This window comes from Epargyreus clarus, unplaced genomic scaffold, assembly GCF_041222505.1.
Source record: "Epargyreus clarus isolate Ecla_fem2 unplaced genomic scaffold, WU_Ecla_fem_2.2 ptg000017l, whole genome shotgun sequence".
Classification (NCBI taxonomy): Eukaryota; Metazoa; Arthropoda; class Insecta; order Lepidoptera; family Hesperiidae; genus Epargyreus; species Epargyreus clarus.
In genome coordinates this window covers 6,569,717-6,587,297 of record NW_027332225.1, presented here as the reverse complement: position 1 = coordinate 6,587,297, position 17,581 = coordinate 6,569,717, and the positions used below count along the sequence as shown (strand labels likewise).

At 33.7% G+C, this 17,581-nt stretch overlaps 1 long non-coding RNA gene across 1 annotated transcript in view; it reads right to left on the bottom strand.

The window, feature by feature from the left end:
- The window catches only part of LOC140749232 (uncharacterized), a 467,169-nt gene that overhangs the window by 442,596 nt on the left and 6,992 nt on the right, over positions 1 to 17,581 (bottom strand). The gene's annotated exons all lie outside the window — the stretch shown is intronic.

Below are 17,581 nucleotides of genomic sequence, written 5' to 3'. Positions count from 1 at the left end.
TTTAGGTGTTAGTTAAATGCGGAAAATATACTTAAGTATTTATCACTTAATACGTTTCAAGTTTCGACAATACCTCCTAATTATGAATTGTAATTGGAAATATTGTTTCACTGGAAAAAAATGACTCTCATCAGGTTTCCATATTCAAAAGCGAAAAGAATTCTACCTAAATTCAGATATGATATATGGAAACGATTTTGCATTTTCGACATCTTCTTCTCTTTCCCAATCAATGTATAATTTTCAACAAGCAAATTAATTAATTTAAAGCAAATTAATTAAATATATAAGTATCCAATAATTTCACAAATGCATTAAATTATTATATTTTACACAATAGAAATTAAAATTCAACACAATAGGATCTTGTTGTGGAATGAGTTGGCTGCTCTTTACGATATAAAGTACGTACGAATTGCTCTTGTGGCAAAAATGCAAACATTCCCGCCACGAAATCGAGAAATCCTTTGCGTATCATTGGATATTCTGTTTGTTCAAATATTTGCTCTCGTGGCAAAAGTGTCAAAAGGCGTTTCCGTCGAGAAATCAATGTCATATGTTGTTATACAATATAAAAGTTGCAGACAAGCATGCAGTCCACCTGATGGTAAATGGCTACTGTCGCCCATGGACGTGTGCAATCAACCCCAGATAGGATTACATATTCCTACCTGATATCGGCCACAGATGTGCCGTTACCCCGAGGACTAAGCTGGAACGCCTCTGAAAATTATTTCTCCCTTACTTCCCATACCTTACAAGCAGAACACAGCAGCGCTTAACAGTGCTGTTATTAGGCAGAAAAAGGTGTGTCAGTAGTCCCGCCGGAGTCGAACCACATAGAGTTCTACCTTCATGTAAATTGATGTGATTTTATTCCCGTTAATTGCTTTGTAGTCGCATCGAGTTCCATTTCGTTTGAGTTACGATTCTGTTTTTTGGCGCTTCCTCTTTTCCGTTTTCATTTCATATCCGCACTGTCCACAGGATATGGTTTTCTGTTCTTTGTATTTGTAGCGCTGAATATAGGTATTTTTAAATGAACTGTGAATTTGAAGTGAGATATACAACTGTTTATTGTAAACCTTGATTTAACTTATTAACACTTCATTTTGAAAACCATCGAGAACGATATCTATTTTCCTTATTACAATTGGTATTGTATAGAGAGTATGGAAAGGATGAGTATAAAAAGCGTTTTTCACTTTTATATCTCACATTACATTTATCATTTCGTCATGCCCTACTTTGCAACAATAATTACGTGTGGACTAAATCTAAACGATAAGTACTATTCACAAAAGATCATTATTTATAGAAACATTTTATTTATATTTATAGATTATACAGACATTAACGAGAATAGCTGTATATTATGAAGGTGCAAAACATTTTTATGCTAAATATTGTCCCCCAGGCGAAGAGATTCCGCTAAGCTGGCATAGTTGGTGCATTCCATGCCTTACGGCCGCATATCATTGCGCTAACCGCAGAATAATAGCGTTTCAATAACCTGGGCTTCGAACTTTGATATATATATGTATATATTTTTTTATAATATAGGAGTAGCAGACGAGCATGCAGGCCACCTGATGGTAAGTGGCTACTGCCGCCCATGGTTATCTGTAATCAACCCCAGATAAGATGAGATATTCTTAACTGAGGTCGGCCACAGATGCGCTGCTACCCCTGAGGACTAAGCTGGAACGCCTCGGAAAAGTCTGTCTCCCTTACGACACCCTTCAAACCGGAACACAGCAACGCCTAACACTGCTGTTATTAGGTAGAAATAGGTGTGGCGGTGGTACCGCCAGAGTCGAACCTCAAAGGGTTCTACCACCTTAATGCAGGTAATATAACTATTTATTCAAACTTATCCCATGTTTGTGATATAAATGATAAACATTTTAGATGTGTTAAATAGTCTCTTTATGTAGAGATTACGCCCTAACCATTCCGATGTTAAAATCCTTCAAAACATTTTTTATACTTTACAAAAAACGGAACATTGCCATTAAAGCAATTTTTAAACTAAGAATCTGATTATTTCAGATTCTTTGTTTAAAAATAGATGTAATGGCAATGTTCAGTTTTATTTGTTGACATTCAAATATGCAAGTATGGAGATAACGCTTTTTAATAAAACATGCGTTGAACCGAATAATTTTATTGAAAAAAGCAATTCATTCAAAATTTAATATAGGATTGATAAGAAATGGTTGTAATAAAAAAAATACGGAGTATTTACAAGCGTATTGCATTTCCTTCGCGGCTTCTCTACTTCATACCAAAATTTTCGAGGATTTTAGTGTTTTTCAAAGGGATTTGAGAGCTATTCTAATAACTACAAATAAAATTCCTTCGAAATACTTAACGTGCTCAAATAACTTTTTAAATGTGTACCTGGTGTACGCGTGAAATACTTTTCAATAGAAAATAGTATTTATCGTCAACAACCCATTACTGTCCCACTGCTGGGCACGGGTCTCCTCTCATAAGGAGAAGAATTAGGCCATAGTCCACCGCGCTGGCCAAGTGCGTATTGGTAGACATCACATACATTTGAGAATCTCTCAGGTATGCAGGTTTCCTCACGATGTTTTCCTTCACCGTTTAGCAAGTGATAATTAATCTCTAATACACACATAACTTTGAAAAATCAGAGGTGCGAGCCTGGGATTTGAACCTCGGACCCCTCGATCGAGAGGCCAAGTTTCTTAAGCACTAGGCTATCACTGCCTGCCCAACAAGTCCACTCCTGGACATAATATAGACCTCCCTAAGGAAGAAATATACAGCTGAAACGACACAGAAAACTGTACGGTTATTTGTGAAAGTGTAGGAATATATCCATTTCTACTAACCAAATCCAAACTCCACACGAACTCGTGGGCTCAACTTGTTATAAAATTTCCACATACATTCTAAGCACTACCATATTGCTCCCAACTGGAATGCAAACACATTGTGCGCCCATACGTATGAAATATTGGAATGATATTCCAATAGCTCGCTGCATATATTTTCTTTCTTGTTTACCCGCTAAACAATTTAATAAATTCGTATTGGTTTCAATTTTACAGAATCTCAAATATTTAAATAATTTGTAAATAGACATAAATTAACGAAGTAAACTTCTGGTGGTTTAATACAAATTTACTATAGCCGCAGTATTTTTTATACTTTTGTCATAGTAATATTTATACACTTTTTGAATTAATGAAAATGAAATGACATAAGTAAACAAATGCAATTTTATAGCTTTAGTAATTACGGAAAGATTGAAAATAAAATATATTTAACAACTTCTATCACACTTATTAAAATACTGTATATGTCTCTGCATGTTTAGACCATTATATTTCTTACCAAATACCAACACCAGTGGACTACTGACCGTAAAAAGATGAAAGCATACTGTACTTTGAAGAGTTGTGCTATTTCATCTTGTGAATGTTCAGGTTTCGGTGACCTTTCAAAGCGGTTTACGTAAGAGCATCCCAAACATTCCATTTCTCCATAATACGAGTTCGGCTTCCATAGTGGCGCATGAAGAACGTTTCCAATCAGCTCTTCGCGGGACAAAAGCGAGAGGGATCACTTGGCTTTTGTCCAAGCTAAATTGGATTTCGGCCAAGTCACGCCGGGGTTTCATCGAACGCTCCAATAAGTACCTCATTAACGAATTTTTACACCAGGTACTTGCACTTTTCGGTAGATAAACTGTTATTCAACACGGATGTTAAATAAAAACAGAACTCAAGCTCAAATTAAATAAACACAAAGCTTACTTTGTTCCCCGATACTTAAAATACAAAATGTTTTACACTTCCAAGGAAACATTTGAGATGATTTGTAGACATCTGAGACGAATCCACTTCCAATTTTTTCAAACAAAATCCTTATTATCTTAACTGCATCTTGAACGATAACGCGCCCGCAGTTTGGGATCATCGCCACTTTTCAGTCAATGACCATAAATTATTCATACTACGCTCCTACCCAAAGATCGTCTGAATGAAATATATTTCGAAGACGGGCAACCGACTTGTTAACTAAAATGTATAAAGGGGCTTGCTTCCTGCAAATTGCTTAGATCCGGAAGCAACCCTTTAACGTAGGCCTTTAACAACACGAATTGCTCCGAAACCAACATTGAACAAAGCTAAGAATATCAAAATTTTGCTACGATGCAACTATATACGGCAATGTTTTGAAATTATTAGGTACATATTTACTTTAATATTTCCACAAAAAATACTTCAAAATATCATATACCTACTTCATATGAAAAAATAACTCAAGAATAGAATATCTTTCATAAGACGATTACGTAGTCGAGTTCATAGACAAATTACGAAATTTGTGAGTTTTAAATACAAACATTCTATTCATATTTAAAATAGTTTTAATGTTAGAAAATACTTCACTTAAAATATTAAAATCATGTCACACCAATATCTATGCAGACTATGATGTTCAAAGCATCGTAAAATTGGGACAACTATCGATACCAGCGGAGATAGCTCTGTTTCGCTCATTTTTCTTAAAAGTAAAGAAGATGCAGACATCTTTGCATACAAAGTTTTCATCGGTATAACGGCTCTGTAAGCCCCTGAGAATTTTTAAAGTATTATTGGCATATGCATCATCTTTAGAGTGCTCATGCGGGTTCCAAACTTAGCACAGCAAGTTTGAAATTCAGCCAGAAAGCATTTCTGCCGTCAATATATCACTAGTTCAAGAACAAACGCTTTGGACGAAAAGATTCCATAATTCATCGCACATATGTACGTCCCAATTCTAAGCTGGAATTTAGCAGAACTTTGATAATATAGTATCTATTATATAGTGAGACATAATACTAATCTATGTAACCATGTAGTATTCTGTACGTTATTTAAAGTAGACAGAGTTATGAGTAAAATATGAAAATAAAAATAAATTAGTTGATGAAGCTTATTTCGCACCATAAAACCAACTCTTAATATGATAGCAATCCTAATTAACATCATACATTGGTAAGAGATCAGCAATTATAAGCATAATATCGGAATTTCCCTTGGGACTTAATGAAATTAATCTTCCAGACTTCTACAGTTAACTAGTACTAGTTTTACCCAAACAAAGATGCAATTTGTATAATTATACAGTGGTGTAAGCCGAAATATAGAATAGTAGACAACAGAAACGGAACCACGAACAATAGCTAGCCTCATTCCATAATTCATGCTCGCTACAATGCATGTAACATTTCGATTGCCGTAACAATTAATCAGACTTAGATATATGTGAACATTTAAGTGTATCCACATATGGTTAGAATTGAAGAGTCACATTTAAATAATACAATGAAATAATACAATAAAATTCTAATTATACAATAAAATTTTAACAAAATATAAAAAGTGTGACTTATACTCACACTTTTGTGACACAAAACTGAAAAAAAAATTAACAGTCGTCACGTGGTCAAAAAGTTTAGGTACTTGCAATTAAAAATATTATTGCAATTAAAAAAACGCATATCGTGAGTACCCGTTACATAATAAAATGTCTCAATTCCGCGATAATTTTAGTCTAAAATTAAAAATATTGTGATGAAGTTAGCATATAAAATATTCTATTGAGCTTGAGACAAATTTAACGATGCCTCAAAACATTTAAAGTCTAAATGGTTTATGGTCTAAATTTTAGACATAAGTGCATATCTACATATTACAGAAACTGGAACATAAAGGCATATATATAAACACTCGAAATACTAATCATCCTTCTGCAACATTAAAACATAATCTACATTGCATATACATTTTTAATACGCATCGCATACGCAATCCTAAAGGTGTGATATAAAATACCTACAAATGACAAATCCGCACCCAAAAAGGACTTAAAGTAAATTTTGCAAGAATTTGATTAATGTTATTGTAGATATTAAGGTTAAGGTAAATAATTGTGCAATCGTTTTATATTCATTAACTAGACATCAATGTTAGCGTTGTTTAAACTTTCACATATCCTCTTTAAATTTGTAAGATAACAGGCAATATAACTAAACAAACCGACTTGTATTATTTGAAACAACTTTGTTAGTTACACAACTATTAATCAAGCCTAACTTTGTCGTCTGTTGATAAACGCTAATGCACCAGCGGCAGTGATACATAATGCATGATATTTTGTCCTCGGAGCAACATTGCACTCACTGATTCGCCTTTGTTACATAATATGTACTCATATCCATACATTTACATTTACAAAGGTACAGTTACGGATATATTGGGCCTGACTCGCAGAATAAGAAGGATTGGGTCATAGTCTACCACGCTGGTCAAATGCGGATTTGGAGTTGGATAGTTGGATAGTTCACACTCTTTGCCTTTGATTTTTACCACGCTTTTATTAGCTTGGGTTGTATCTAAGTATGTATGTATGTATGTATGTATGTATGTATGTATGTATGTATGTATGCATGTATGTATGTATGTATGTATGTATGTATGTAACGGAATCTTTGAACTCGATTTTTACCCACTTTGTACGGTCAGATTAATTTAAAATTTTGAACAATTATCAAGAACCGATGACAATACACGATTTTAACAATTTTATCCCATTCTCCTCATAAGGAATCAGGATTAACGATTTTCCTTGTGCGATTTTAGCGTGGCTTTTAGTTTTTAAACTATAATTATTTTACAGATCTTTGATAAAAGCAGGTTTCGTTCACCATTAAAGCATGTGATTATTAATTTCTTATCATGTTTCTAACATCAAATAATCATAGAAACGTACCTTGAATGTAATCCCAGAATGAGAGGTAAAAGTTCTTAATACAAGACTACCAAGTCTGTCACATATATTATTAAATGTAAGACAACAAAATATTTGTTTTGTATGGTAAAAGTACCATAACCTGTAACGAATTTTCACAAATTCCAAACTTATTTAAAAGCTACGGCATAAAGATCTCTATTTAACTCACCTATTACTCTTTTAAAACAAGTCATATAAAAGTTTTAAAGCAATTTGGGTAAAGTGCACTTCGGTAAGCAGAATTTGAAACGAAGCCGTATAATGAAGTCTGATTTAGTCGTTCAGAGGCATCGTGAGAATCTCGAGACCACTACAACTAAATTGTTTATAACACTAAAAAATACGAGTACTAACACTAAAGATCGAGTTTTAAAGCGAACAATTTATCTGTTTACGAAATTTTAAATTGATACTTATTTATTCAAAACACATATGGGTACTTCTCTGTATTAGCAAGCCACGAATAATTTAAACAAATCTTTTTCATACTCTTCGTAACTTAAAACTGTTCTATTTTATTCCAATTTACGATTTTAATTTATTTTTAGGATTCCGTACGCAAAGGGAAATACAGAACCCTATTACTAAGTCTTCACTGCTTGTGCGCCTGTCCATCTACGACAGAGGGCCTACCACCATCTTTTAAAAACCATCATAGTTTCAAGAAAGTTTTATTTCCTCCTGAAAACAGTAAAATATTCCGTCACACACAGTTGAACAAACTTAAACCCTTATTATTTTTTCGCTTATCCATTGTATAAAACCAACTGAAATTGTCATATTTTGCTTAAAAAGTTAAATTTCCTGCAAAAAAAGTAAAAGTATGATTAAAATAATATTGTTTTAAGACATGGTAGTAACCCCCCAGGGCTCTATCTCTTAAACCATAATAGATTGACACATAAAATTCCGTAACTTGACCAGAAGCATTATTAAAAATTTAATATTGTTTATCGATTGTCATCAATAAACAATCCTTAAATGTTTACTTTAAATGTGCTGAAAAAACGCTAGTGTGCCCTAACGCAAAGAGCCCTTAAGCTCGTCAATAATTCCCCAACAAATAAAAACGCATATCGGTTGGCAAACAATAGAGAAAAAAATCTGAACTATCATGAAATTAGCCGAGTATTGATCATAACTTGTTTTTTTCCAAATTTTGTTACGTCGTCAAAAGCTAACAAGCAACATTGTGATATATATTATGTGAGGACGTGCAGATTACTTACATTATTAAGAGAACAATGACCGAGATAAGGAACTATTTATTTCGTAAGACATATTGATTTAAAGGCGCAAGTCGTTAAGGGTTCCAGGCAATTCGGCAAAGTGCACTTTAGCACTGAACCATTCACAATGGAGCCACGTTATTCAGGCTGATTTACGCGTGGACCAAGACCTACTGACTGTTGTTAACAAACTAACTTCTTTAAGAAACTACACCAGTTTTCGTAATCTAATTAAAATACGTACTAAGATGGAACTACAAAATAACAACATCTTTTTCAACATAGCTTTCAAATTCAGGGCTGTGCAATCTTTTAATAGCCATTGTTATTTTTTTGATAAAATATCTTGTTAAAAGCAAAATTTTTAGCAACAAGTTTGATCTTCAATTTGTGTTAAGTCTGATATAAAATATAAGGTCATTGCTATTCTTATTAAAGTTCAAAGCTAAGCTCGAATGATAAGGCCAACAAATACCAATATCCGAAAGCCCACGACGTCGGTTTCGCAGGTAATATATAAAAATTTTCACCTAGTTCTTATTACAAAATATGCGGCAGAATAATAAATCATGTCGGTGGGGAGTTTGCGCCACGAAAACATTTTTCGCATAATGACATACAAACCTGAGGTGGTATCTGTCGCAATAAAGTAGAGAGCGTAGATTAAAAGTGACTCGAGAGAAAAACGCTACCCTCCCGCCATGTTGTTACGCAGGAAAGCCGGAGGGAAAGCCGTCAGCTATAGCCATAACGTTTTCTTATCAAGACAACACAGTAGCTACCAATAAACAGCCTCCCTAAGTTATGTTAGTCGAGTCTTCGCAAAAATTCGTCTTCCATTTCTCTAGATTTACGAAATTGAAACACGTCCGCCTAACAAAATCAGCGATGTATAACCGACATTAATGCAAAGAATTTTAGACCTTCAGTGGCTAAATCAAAACGTAGAAGCCACAAAGACAATGACTTGATAAACACAGAGAAACTACTCCCAAGCCGGTTTGAAAAACTTGGATTTTTTATCTTACACGCATTGATAAGATTAAAAAGAAGTTCGTCTGCGATCTAGCACATACATTTTATTTTGTTATAATATCTAATGTAAAATGTTTGATTAATGCTAGGTTCAGGGCTGTGGTATACTTATGAATGAATGTTGAAAACCATGATACATACGAAATAGATATCGCAAAAATATATATGTAATGATGATGAACACAATGAAACGGATAATAATATTTATTTGTCATTTAAACACTGATATTTTGAAAAATATTTTTACTATAAAATACATTAATTGTAATAATTGATATGAATATGGGTGTAACAGTACAATACAATTGAGCATACTATAAAATGTAAAACGAGAGAAAACCAGTTCATTTATTTTAAAGCACAGTAAATAAAGATACATCTAGTCCCTTGTGCCGTTGTCCTCGAGGTTCTTGTACGACCCAAATCCTCAATGAATAACAAATCAGATGACATCTATTATTATAATACCTATCTGTCTTTCATTTCAGACAGTCCTTTGATGGTATCATTTTGATTTGCTTCAGCTTGTAGGTACCGGGATTCAATTTTTAAGTCCCTTACCACATTTAATAAAATATTAAGCTCTATTGCGTTTTCGAAATAAATTTACAATCTCTTTGATTTACTCGTATTTCATTAGTAGATTTATTTTTATACTATATACAAAGAGAATAATCCTTTACCTAACATATTCATTAAAATATAACGTTCTCGTCGTGAACTGCTGGTGACATTTAAATTAAAGTAACGTAAAGAGTATCTCGTTTCGTTCATAATCGAAAAATTCGTTCAAAGGAAGAATCAGAAAGAATGTCAAAGAACCCTTAAATCTTGTGGCTACTTATGTAAGTAAAAATGTGAGGCATGAGTTTTAAATAAATGGTATTTTTTTTAATAATCCTTGATTTTGGACCGGTTGCATTTAGAAAGAAAGTATTTAAAAGCGGCACAGCGCATTAAATATTTTTATTTTATGATTATTGACGTACGAGTAAATGATGATAATCTCGACAAACTACAACACATTGTATCAGTACTCGACTTAAATTTCATTTTGTAGCTAAAAATAAAAATTCTGGTATTTATGTCTTAACATGTTACAGCATTTTAAAGCAGAGAAAAACAATTAACGTACACTTAGATGTAATCATTAAAGCCTTTAAAACAGGCTATTGTGCAGTCGAGAATCGGGGTCGAGATTATAATTTTAGGGAATGTTCTTTCTTATGGTGAAAGCGGGGCATTCATTAATGTTAACTTTTAGTTGTCAATATTGTTACTAGTAGTATTCAGGGTATGCATAAAATAAACCATACATTAGTAAAACATATATTAAAAAGTGAAACATATATATTTTTTTCTAACTTAATACTTAGTGAAGTTCTCTACTTAATACTTAGTGAAGTACAAAAAATATTTTTTAGATTAGATCTATATTCTAACGAGCTATTCAATCCAGTTCTATTCAATTAGCCTGCCTTTTTGTTCGTCTGTCACAGGGACACTTCAAATTTTCAGATTATATGTATATATACAGCAGTGATAGACTAGTGGTTAAGAGAAACTCTGCCTCTCGATCGAGTGGTCCGAGGTTCAAATCCCAGGATTTTCAAAATTATGTGCGTATTAGAAATTAATTATCACTTGCTTAAACGGTGAAGAAAAACATCGTGAGGAAACCTGCATACCTGTGAGATTTATAAAAAAAAATCTCAAAGGTATGTGAAGTCTACCAATACGCGCACTTGGCCAGCGCGGTGGACTATGGCCTAATCCTTCTCATTCTGAGAAGAGACCCGTGCCCAGCAGTGTGACAGTAATAGGTTGATGAGGATGATGATGATGATGTATGTATACTGGTGGCCGTATACTAAAAATATTATAATATAACAAACACTAAAAATGAAAAATCTTAAAGATAAATGAAGGTCGCAATTAATAGTTTACAAAACTATGTTTAAATTGTTTACCTTTACCTATCTACGTATGTAAATATTGCTTCGTGAAATTTACGAAATCGATAATGACCAAAGATACAACATATATTCAGTTACACAGAATAGTACTAAAATACAAACAACATCGAACAAGCGGTCGATGCACGAGGTCATCTAACATTGACTGTCAACAGCACCCGCTTGTCAGTGACCGTACCACATGACGCGAAATTTATTCGTCCGAACGGAAACAGCTTCGTCAACAGCGAAATGGCAATATTCGCGCCGGTTTGCTTCGATTCTGTTCTAACAATATTTTTGTTCGCTATCATGATTTGAAAATTGGTTATAGATTTTGAATTGAATGTAATGAAGTTATAGCACAGCTGAGTTTTTTTTAATGAAGGAGCAAGCGAACTGCATGTTCGTCGCCTTAATGGTAAGTGGTCACTGCCGACCGTAGACAGCTGTAACTAACTCTATATAGAGCAGAGGTCCCCTCAGCTTCTTCGCGATAAAAATATGTGCTTATATATTTAATCATTAATCTTTTAATGATACTAAATGGTAATATTCGAACAATAATCAGTTATTATTTTATTCGCAGATCATAAGGCTCACTGTTGTAGATTCATAAAAATCATGAACATATCATTCTTCTTGCAATATCATTGTCTACATAGACATTTTCAACACAAAGTAACACTTCACTATTCTCAAGACATTAAGTTAACATTTTATGACATCTTATAACAATATTTTAAGTGGCAATGTATAGCTCATAAATATAGCAAGACCGCTATATTGCATTTACGCTCGTTTGCAACGTTCTCGCGTAAATTTGATGTGACGTCATAATGTGAATCTCTAAGGGAAACTGCCATAAACTCTCTTTGATAAGCATCCCCAATGAATTGCGATGTGTCTATGTAAACATAATGGACAAAATATTATGAGTAATTAGTTACTTCGTCTCGGGCAAGTATGTAAATGTTCTACGTGACTTTCAAACTAAACAGAGAACTACTATAAAACAAAAATGAAGTGCCCCTTGCCAAAAAATCATACCATAAAACTAAACAAACATAATCTGATGTTGGATGCCTTTTGGATGCCTGTTGGTGGTTCGATCGGGGAGGTAATTCCGTCACACCTATTTCAAACGTGGATCAGTTCTTGCATTTACATATGAGGCGACCATGTAAGTCCGCAAGAGTAGCAACTGACAACTGATCTGTGATCTGCTTCAGGTAGCACCGCAGTTCTATATGAAGGTAATTACGGATATCTATGGGCAAGAAGAGAATGACTTTTATACATTTTTCGTAATCTTATATATAAAATTTTCGTGTAACAATGTAAGTTATCGTGCTCCTCCAAAACGGCTTTACCGATTTTCACCAAATTTTTATATGCATATTCAGTTGGTCTGAGAATCGGCTACTATCTATTTTCCATACCCCTAAGTGTTCACCCTTAACAATTTTTTGTTTATATGGCAACTCAACATTTTCTGGGTTAGCTAGTAAATTATATAAATATTTAGTCAGTTGCTTATTTACGTTATTATTTAAGTTAGTATGTTTTGTTGAGTGTAATCAACTGTAAATTTAGCTCGTAATATTTAGATTCTACTCATTCATGCGTGAAATATTTCATTAGTACGAGTATAACTGCAAATATGGCAGTGTGCACAAAATGTTGCATATTTCTACTAAATTGCAGCTATAATTATAATTTCTGTAATTGGTAACACTCTAATAAAAAGCTATAAGTATAGGTGTTTATACATATAAGAAATGTTAAACTAAAATACTAATAAAACTGGAAAGTATTAAAAGTATATTATGAAGATTTATTCAAAATAAATATGCTGTACGTCACTGTGATAGCTTAGTGGCGAAATCACTATAACATTTCGTTATTTACATTTGTTGGAGCCCTTATGTACTTTTATATTTTCATGAATTTGTAGTTATAAAGTTTATCTGATTGTAAGTACTTAGTGCTGCTCGTGGAAGTAATGTTTTCCAAAATAAAATATGTATGATTGCACATCGACATCTAAAGTCAGATGCCTTGCCACCCACGGGTACTAAATAATAAGGCATTCGAGTAAATGTCTCTACAGACCTTGCACTTCAAATCAACGCACATTCGCACTTGAAATATTGTTATGAGAAAACAAGTGTGCCGATAGTGTCTTCGAAGTCGAAACGCTATTGCTACTGACTCTTTTTCTTCAGTTACATAAAAAAATAATGTAAAACTCAATTGTGAATTCAATCAGAATCGGGCTGACATATACGGGAGCAAAATGTCAAGTTTGTCCGCGCTTCGCCACTTCCTCCGAGCACCCAGGAATGTTTTACTAAAAATGCTTAGACGAGAAGAGCGGATCTTAGTGAAGTTACTTCGCTGCTTGGCCAGCTGCCAGAGCTCCGCGTAAATATACCAATGTGTTAAGTTTGAATTAAGTAATGTACTGATGAACAACATTTAATTATGTGGCGTAGGTATGGTTAGCAATGTTACTGGCTCCTTCAACTATAGTTCCATATAAAGTTAACATAATTATAAAGTTGTAAGATTCCATATAAACTGCATTTAAATATAATTGGAAAGAGAATATTGGAACTGCAATCTGTATACCAACTACGTATGCTTAACTTTTGTTATAAAAAATAGAGTTAACATTAACTCGTTAGTTTCTTAAAATAAGTATAACACGCTACATACTATCTCCTTACAAAAACAATATTCATTGTGTAATTTAAATAATTGATACTATGAAAGTGTTCCATATTTTATGAACTTGTTAATTTGCATTTTTGCTGCTTTGTTTCTGTAATCTTTGCTTTTGATAAATCGATATCGATATCAAAAAACATTTATTTCGACCGGCACTTTTTGTCCAACTTTGGGGCAACACATTATAGTAAAACGTAGGTATTTTATATTAACTTAGCCTAAAGATTTCAGCCCTAAATTACCCTAAAACACCCATCCAATTATTAAGATCAATCAGAATTCATGAAAATACTAATTTCATTATATCTGACTCGGTAAAATTAGCGTCTTGCAAACTGTAAATGGAATTAACGGTAATATTTATTCGAGGCATACCTTCAATAAGGATGGGAGAAAATTCATCTCGAGATTTTAATAGGTATGCCATGGAAATAATGGCTCGAATGAATATTAATATCGAGGACTTGAATGGCAGCTCGTCTTTGCATTGCAAAGAGATTTCTGCCTTCAAAATTGAGCCCGTGATAAATTGAAGCGCTACTATCGAGAATTAGGACGGTTCGCTTGATATTTTTATAATTTGTGTGTGCTTATTACAATGAAAAAATATGATTGTACTCTAGTCAAAACATTTTTTGTTAGAAATGTATTTGTACATTTAGAAATTTATTTTACATGGCTGTACCACATAAATATATAGGTAGTAAAGTAAATATAGACTAAAGTGGGAATTACTGAACATGACAAATTTTACTAAAATGTTGTTGATCACTTAAATCACGATAAATGCGACAAACAATAGGGGACGTAGGTAGATAGTACTTAAATAGGAATATTCATAAGTATGTCCCTGTAGTTCCGGGATCAGAATAGGGCTACGGTATCCTGCCTGTCGTAAGAGGCGACTAAAAGGAGGCTTTCGGGTTTCGGGAGGAAGAACGATGGTACGAGTATGTGTGGCCTCATACCGTCGTATGCTCCACACGGAGTGGCGAGCTTCATAATCATCTGTGCGGAGCCAGATGGGGCAATGCGCCAAGAGGACTCCGGTTGCGTTCCTTTGGATATCCCGGAGTCCTCTACGCAGCGCTGAGGACGGTCACCGGGGGGGTTTTAGTGCGGTAAAAGTCCCACATAACCCGTCGTCGCTCCCACGGCGTCGGGTACCTTTTGGAGGTTCCCCTCGTCAACAGAAAAAAGTACCAATCCCATATGGTTTATAACGTGCTTGTAGAATGACAATACTAAAGAACAATTAACAGTTAAAATAACTGGTAAAATTATTTTTATTAAAATGGAATGTGGATAGAATCGAAACATTAAGATTCATCTTAAAAGGAAAATCGTAATCAACGTATGATTCGTATTCAATCTTCCCACCGCACTAAGTAGGAAATAAAGATTCTTGCTACAATAAATGTTACAAGAGCGTTAGTCGAGCCCACTTACATAATAAACATGAGAGCCGGCCAGTTGGCAATGAATTATGGCCAGAATAAATTCTAATACAAAACATTACATTACAGGACGCGCTAACCCTCACGATAATACGAATTTATGGACAATAAAATTGTGTTTGTTAACAATTTTGGGGCAATTAATCGAGTCTATTATCCACACATAATTGCTTTCCCAATGTTCTCATATTATACACCAATTTTATTTTCCAAAATAAATAGGGCAATTTATTACAGTTTTAAATCAATTAAGCACGTGTACTCACTCCTAATCGGTTGGAAAATCTTTGTAGTAATTTTGTTATATTTCTACAGAAGTAATACTTTTTGAGCTCGATTGGGAGTTTTACTATTTACGTATGTACCATTTTAAAGTCCCTTTGAAATCACTGGTGACCGTATGCCCCCATTAGATAGAGTGGTTTTGCTATAGGTACTCACCACGTTTTGCTGTGGTGTTTGTGATCCATAGAATGACAGTTGACGAATAAATTTGCAAAGAGATGCTGTTGTTCATTTTCTGGTTTTAAATTCCTCAACCGCCTCTTACGACAACCACGGGCAGAGAAAGAACTTTGCAATGTAATATCACCAATGCTATGATACACACGTAGAGTAATTTAGATCTAGAATATTATTATTTTTCCATAGGTATTATGATATTATGACGTAAGTTTAATTAAACTTTTAATAGAAAGCAAATAACTCAAGAGAACCGAAGCATCAAACTATGTTTAAAGACAACTGTTAACATATGTAATAATTCTCTTGAGGAATGTATTTGAGCTATTAGAATAGTTTAGACATTCACGCCTCCGACAATTGAGTTTCACACGCGGATATGCAACCACGAGACAACCAGTGCGTTTAAACTTTATCCATCAAAACTTTATCAATCGCCAGCGAGTTTCCACTTGACTGTTGCATTCCACAGTTTAAGGATAAGGAATTTGGTGATAGCCGTTTAATGTTCAAGTTATACGAGATTCTAGGAGTTATGTAAAGCGTGTAAATTTTGCTCAATCATTTCCTTTTGGATTCGACTGGAGACGTAACTTCAATGAATAATTGGATTGCCTTAATAATTTCACCTACAAGTCCGGTGTAATTTCCCACGTTACTAAGTAACTCTGGGAGCCCTAAATTAATTTTAAGTTGTCATTAATTTTGAGTTAATTTTAAGTTACTTGTACGTTTTGCTGTTTTGACTGAATCCCTAAAACTTAAGCAAAATCACCTGTCTCTACAATATTGCGAATTGTTCCCATCTCCAAAATAGATGCACTGATTTACCGGAATGTTCGAATATAACAAATATCATCTCTTAATTCAACAACCATTTATATACAGACCACCTATATAATCGGTTGTTAGTGCTCACAATAATATCTATGCTTAGGACATATTAAAACTTTAACTAATAGGTAACGCACATTTGTCTGTCTGGAAGCATAAAAATCTAAGTGCTATTTTTTTTCTAAACTTACTAACGAAGGATCATTGTAATTAAGGTGTTAACATATAACTAACGTAATATTACTAGACCCACCAATAATTGCCCCCAAGTTAATTATAAAACTTAATAAATCTCTATTAGGTAAAACAGGGTAGTAAATAGGCAGGTTATGCATACTGTTTCGTGTCAACGTAATAAATAAACAGCTGTTCCTGTAATAAACCTTTTACGATGCAATACTTGGTCCTCCATTTGCCCTCCCTTGACTTACGTCGGCTTGCGAACCTGTGACACGTGTACAGTACACTGTACACATATTCCAGAAGGTTCCGTTTATGATATATTTCCTGATTAAATTTCGGAGAAGCGAAGCCCTTCAATATTATGCAAAGTGTGAAAGGCGTTATTTTTGTGTTTGACTTAAATACTTACATTTAAGTTAATGTTAAGTAAATTAATCAAACAATAAGAAACACAAATTTTGAACAAGTATTATTGCATTTACATTATGTGCGTACCTTTATAAGATAAGTAGGTACTTACTGAAACTTTACTGAATTTGTATTCACTTTCGGATTAATAAGACAGAGTTAGCGTTCCACAAATACAAATTTAGAAAAGCCTTAAAATGTTATATGTATTGACTTTTACTAAGATAACATGCATGTGACTATTAATATTATTGCTTCTTTAAAACTTGCTGTATTGGATTACATTTTATTTTCGTTCATAAAACACATTAATAAACAAATTAGACTACAAAAAACATTCACTCACACTTAAGCACGTTGCTTTAAATTCAAATCAGAGAAACAGCCTAAGAAAATATTAACGAAATGTTCACACAAAGTAGCAAATTTTATCACTCGTCTCAAAACTTTTTAACCTGGAATTTGT